At 53.0% G+C, this 6,109-nt stretch overlaps 1 pseudogene; it reads right to left on the bottom strand.

Moving 5' to 3' along the window:
- Window positions 1–1,371: 1,371 nt before the first annotated feature.
- On the bottom strand, window positions 1,372–3,542 carry LOC101424767 (protein VAC14 homolog pseudogene; annotated as a pseudogene).
- Between the last annotated feature and the right edge of the window lie 2,567 nt (window positions 3,543–6,109).

Raw genomic sequence — 6,109 nt, 5'->3', positions numbered from 1 at the left:
TGTTGGAAACTGAGGCATGGCGGTTTCGCAAAGGGAGACGTGCTGTTTCCATGGCTATGCTTTTAAGTAGGAATGTGGCAATTAAGCCTTTCTTTTTTTTTTTTTAAAGATTTATTTATTTATTTAATTCCCCCCCCTCCCCCGGTTGTCTGTTCTTGGTGTCTATTTGCTGCGTCTTGTTTCTTTGTCCGCTTCTGTTGTCGTCAGCGGCACGGGAAGTGTGGGCGGCGCCATTCCTGGGCAGGCTGCACTTTCTTTTCACGCTGGGCGGCTCTCCTCACGGGCGCACTCCTTGCGCGTGGGGCTCCCCTATGCGGGGGACACCCTTGCGTGGCAGGGCACTCCTTGTGCGCATCAGCGCTGCGCATGGCCAGCTCCACACGGGTCAAGGAGGCCCGGGGTTTGAACCGCGGACCTCCCATATGGTAGACGGACGCCCTAACCACTGGGCCAAAGTCCGTTTCCCAAGTAAGCCTTTCCAGTCAGCAGGACAGAGCTGTCTCGGCAGGGAGAAATATGAACAAACACACTTTGTAGTTTGAAAGGAATACTAAATCTTTGTACTTTGAGATAAGTTCTTTAATTTACTAGTCTTGTTAATGTGTAAACACTGCTTGTTATCTCGATAGTTGGAGTATATATAATGCCACATGTAGAAAATAAAGTTGTCCGAGGAGTGACTACTTGCAAACCCCCTGATCCCAGTTCTCTCCTTCTTTCTTTTTCTCTTTGTTTCCTTCTCCCTTTTCTCTTCTTTCATTCCCGATACCCTTCGGGTCCAACTCTCCAGCGCGGTCAGGGGAACTCGAGGTCCCCTCGGAGCGGAACGCCCGGGGCAAGCGGCCGGCGGCCTCTGCGCCCCGCGGGAGCGCCGCGAACTCCGCGCACCCCGGAGCTCCACGCACGGCTGCCCCGCCTGAGAAGGTCCACCGTGAACCTAGAAGAGCAGGGGCTCATGGGAAGGGGCGTGGCTCAGTGACGCAGCTTCCGCCTGCCATAGGGAGGGCCTGGGTTCGGTCCCTGGGCCCCCTGGTGGGAAAGCGGAAGGGAGAGTGTGCCCACGTGGCAAGCCAGGGCCGGGAGAGTCTGCGTGGTGAGCCAGTGCCCCGCGCCGATGGGTCACGCAGCAAGATGATGACACAGCAAGGGAGAGACAAGGGGAGGGTCGAGGTGGGGCGCAGCAGAGACCCCAGGAACTGGGGTGGTGCAATTGGCAGGGGGCCTCTCTTCCCGACGGGCCCCCAGATCGAGTCCCAATGAATCCTGGGGGAGAAAAGATGAAAAGAGAGAACAACACAGACAGCAGGAACAGCAGGCCAGGAGGAGGGGAACAGGGGATATAAATAAATAAATCTTAAAAAATGTAGGCGTTCATGGTGGAGTGGCAGGAGACCGTTCTAGGCCTCTGGGACCGGAGTTGCTCAGCAGGCCGGCTGGGCCTGGGGCGGGCACCTAAAGCCCCAAGGGGCTGACCCACAGCTCAGGGCCACTGGGTGGGCCAGGGCCGCTGCCTGGCCTGCAGGGGAGGAAGCTGTTTCTGCCAACACCTCCAGACCCTTGGAATAGCCTCATCCGGCTCATCTGAACGCGTCTGCGGCAGGCTGGGGAAGGGGCTGGCTGCATGCCCGAACATCTTCCGGGGGCCTCCATGTAGAGGTGGTAGAGCCAATTGAGAACGGCGATCCTGGCCATCGTCCCCGATGGCCGTGTCACTGCGGCAACAGCTCAGCCCCTGCACGATCCCAGCCAGGGGATTTCGCACTGGCTGGAGGGGTCACCAATGCTGCTGCTGAAGCTAGGGTCGCGGGACCCATCTGGACTCCCTGGCTGTCCCCTCTGGCCCTGCCACGGGGTCATCGTGGCTGGCCTCGGCCTGTCTCTACCCCGTGGGCTTGGCTCGTCCAGCTCGTCGTCCTCGGGTGACGCACTTCCTCAGGCTCTGGTTGCACACCCTAGCCACCTCCGTGATGTTCTCCTTGTGGTCAGCACAGGCCAGGCAGGGCAAGACAGCGGTCAGGACCCGCAGGGAATGGAGCAGCATCACTCGCTGCCAGCGGGTGGACTCCGGCACCCAGCACATTGCTCTCAGCTGGACCAGAGTAGCCATGGTTTGGCAGTGGGTCCCCGGGACGTCGGCCGCCTCAGCACACTCAGCCCTGGAGGGGATCTTGGTTTCCTTCAAGAATTCTCCAAGAACCACCTCGCACATTTTCTGAACCTCTTTGCCGTTGTCTCCCAAGATCTGGAAAAGTCAGCCAGGGCCTCCGGCAGGTAATCGAGCACATTACTGTCTGGCACGAACTCCAGAAGATGGATCCCGATGAGGAACTGCCGGGCACACTGGTTGTTGACGTAAATCCTATCCTGCAGCAAGGGGATGAAGTCTACCAGGTCAAAATTGTCGCTTTCAGTCACGTCGTCCTTTAAAAGCCGGTCTAGGGAAGCGGATGTGGCTCAAGTGATAGGGTTTCTGCCTACCATATGGGAGGACCTGGGTTTGATCCCTGGGGCCTCCTGGTGAAAAAGAAGAGAAAGTGTGCCTACGAGGTGAGCCGGTGCCTGTGAGGCCAGCCAGTGCCCGTGCAGGGAACTGAGTGCCCATGTGGCAAGCCCAGTGCCCGTGCGAGTGCCTGCGTGGCGAGCCGAGCTCCCACTTGGTGAGTCAGGGCCCACACCAGTGAGTCACCCAGCAAGATGATGGCACAACAAAAAGAGAGACAAAGGAGAAAGTCAAGGTGAAGTGCAGCAGAAACCAGGAACTGAGGTGGCACAATGACAGAAAAACTCTCTCTACATCAGAGGTCTCCAGGATCCAATCCTGGTAAATCCTAGAGGAGAAAGACGAGATGAGAAGGGAAGACAAAAAGAGAAATAGATACAGACGATCACACAGCGAATGGACACACAGCAAAAACAGCACGGCGGGAGGAGGGGGACGGGAAGGGGTAAATAAATAAATCTTAAAAAAAAAAAAGAATCCAGTTAAAAAAGCCCGTCTGGAGCTCGGATCCGCTTTTCACTCGGGGGTGTGGGTCAGCAGCGACCTTGGCACGTCCAGCGGCACGCGGGGCCGCGCGTCGCCGGGCGCCCGGGCCGCGCTGCGGGGCGCTTCGCCGGGGTGCGGCGCGCGCGGGGCTCGGGAGCCGCCGGGGAGCCCTGCCGGGGCCCAGCGCCACGGGGACGCCGTTCCGGGGAGGGGCGGCTCGGGCGGCTGCGCGGACAGGCGGGACCCGCGGCACCTGCGCCGCGTCCTTCCCGCCGCGAGCCGGACCAGCCCGCGGCTCCCCCGCGCCGCCGGCCCTCCCGCAGGGCCTGCCCCAGGGCGCGGGCCGCGCGGGGCGGAGTCCCTCTCGGGGACCCGGGAGCCCCCCGCGCCGCCGCCCCGCGCTGCCCGGGGCGCCGGGTGAAGAGCTGCAATTTATGAATTTCCTCAGGGATGGTTTCTGGCAAATTGCTTGGTTTTTTTTCTTGCTCCGAATGGACCGTACGTTAGTGTGTGTGTATTTTGTAACTTTCTGTTGAGAGCTGAAAATGCCAAGCATTGCTAGTGCGCTAACTCTGGGAATCGAGTTCTCGCCCTCTCTGGGCTTGCTAGCTTTCTGTGTTTTTTTGTTGTTTTTGTTGTCAAGGGCTGGAGCTGTCAGTTTGTGACTTTTCTAAACTATTTCAGTGCCCAAATGAGGAATGGAAATAGAAAATAGAAAATAAATATATGCCACTGCCTTCTGGAAACTTGTCTCCCGCTTCCGCTTCTGCCTGAGGGGGTTAGAACAGTGGAGAACTGCAGAGCCGGCCCTCAGGGCTCTGCAGTGGCTGTTGGGTGCAGTGGTCAGCTGTAAGGTCGCTCAGCCCTGGGTGTAGTAGAATAGGTTCTTACAGCCCACCTGCCGCCGGCCACGTGGCTGGGGGAGAGGAGGCACTGCATGCCCCTGTGTGTGTGTGTGGAATTCACCAATTTTTTTTTTTTTAAGATTTATTTTATTTATTTCTCTCCCCTTCCCCCAGTTGTCTGCTCTCTGTGTCCATTCGCTGTGGGTTCTTCTTTATCTGCCTGCGTTTCTCATCATGTGGCACTGGGAAACTGTGTCACTTTTTTTTGTTGCGTCATCTTGCTACGTCAGCTCGTCAGCTCTCCGTGTGTGTGGCGCCACGCCTGGGTGGGCTGCGCTAGTCACGTGGGGCGGCTCTCCTTGAGGGGCACACTCCTTGCCCATGGGGTACCCCTACGTGGGGGACAACCCTGTGTGGCATGGCACTCCTTGCGCATGGCAGCACTGCGCGTGGGCCAGCTCACCACACCACATGGGTCAGGAGGCCCTGGGTTTGAACCCTGGACCCTCCATGTGGTAGGCGGATGCTCTATCAGTTGAGCCACAACCACTTCCAAAAATTCACCAATTTTTACCTCAATTTACCAGCTTCTAAGCAGTCAGCTTAAAAGACGTTAAAAAAGAAGCAGGGCAAGCCTAGAAGTTATAGTAATTAACATAACCCCTGTAAGTATAAAAATAAAATGAAACAAACCTTCTGCTATGGTCTGTGATTAATAACCTCAACATAAATTAATCAATTTTTTTTCGCTATAAAACAGCTACATTTAAAAATACTCAAAGGCAGTTAGGGCCTATATTGTAAGCTCTTGCAGCAGTCACATTTATTCCTGGGATTTAATTGTTATTTCTAAATTCTGAAATGCTTTACTCTTTGTGTATAACCTAAATAACTCCGTAGAATCTGAGACTCCGAGCAAAGCTTCACCAGCTCTAAAGGTGCTGAAGAAGTTGCATTAATTCTAAAAGATCTCAATTAATGAAGCTAAAGAAAGTATCGGGGGAGTGGATGTGGCTCAAGCAGTTGAGCGCATGCTTCCCGCATGGGAACAAGCAAGTGAATGGGAGCTGACGTGGCTCAGTGGTTGAGCACTGGCTTCCCATATACAAGGTCCCAGGTTCAATCCCCGGCCCTGGTACCTGAAAAAAAAAAAAAAAAAAAAGGCATTTGCAAAGTCCCTTAAGGGCCTGGGGAAAGAAAGCATGGAACTATTAAACTCTCCCACCTGGGGGATTCCTGCTATTCTCACAGGCAGTGAGGTCTCCCAGTTCCCTGAAACTGTGAATATCTGCGTGGTACACCTGTGAAAATAAACTCTGAAATAAATGATTCCTGCCTAAGAAAAGGAAATATGCTAATAACACAAACCCTCGGTCTTGAAACTTGCACTCATGAAACTTATTTCTGTAATGACAAAGCTAACCCTAATAATAATTAATGTCTAAGAGTCACCTCCTATAAGCCTCTTTTGTTGCTCAAATGTGGCCTGTCTAAGCCAAACTATGCAAATAAGCTCACTCCCTTCTCCCCTATGTGGGACACGGCATAATTCCCAGGGATAAAATCTTCCTGGCACTGTGGGACTTGATCAAAAGGTGGAAAAAGAAATAAAACAAAATGAAGTTTCAACGCCTAAGATATTGCAACTAGAGTCGGAAGGTCATCCTGGAGGTTAGTCTTGTTCAGGTTTCAGCTAGATCCTGCACACTGCCGCAGCAGGCAAATGCCCAAGCAGGAGCATTCCTGAGAACCCTAAAGGGACTACTCCAGGCCCTGAAGCAGCCTCTAAAAAATCCTGTGAAACTTATTTCCCCAAAGTAACATAGTTCTACTCCATTTATTTAAACCTGTAATTCTCAATTTATTTATTAAGTTTATTTTTCAGAGACTTAAACCTCCAGACTGTTCCTATGTCAGATAAGCCCTGAAACCCAGAGGAACGAGCCTCTTCAAGAGTGACAGCTAGTTTATTCCTCTACCCCATGATGCTGACACCCCATTGCAGCATGAAGAAGTTAAAAATGATTCTTGCTAAAAAAATGTGCATCACGATTGAGGAAAATCAAAACAAAAGGGAGAAGTTGTAACCAAGAGTTAGGAATTAACAATTGATTATGACTACTGAATCATTATATAAATGCTCTTGCTTTGTTGGTTTTTTTTTTTTTTTTTTGCTTTTCCAGTATATCATAGAGTAGCTAAAAGTTAATACCTGAAATGACTGAGACTCACTGGTCTCACCCTTGTTTATGGTTATTCCAAACTGGCCTCAGCCTTG

Source organism: Dasypus novemcinctus, chromosome 7, assembly GCF_030445035.2.
Source record: "Dasypus novemcinctus isolate mDasNov1 chromosome 7, mDasNov1.1.hap2, whole genome shotgun sequence".
Classification (NCBI taxonomy): Eukaryota; Metazoa; Chordata; class Mammalia; order Cingulata; family Dasypodidae; genus Dasypus; species Dasypus novemcinctus.
Note: the sequence above shows the minus strand (reverse complement) of the source record. Positions and strands in the feature narration are given on the sequence as shown.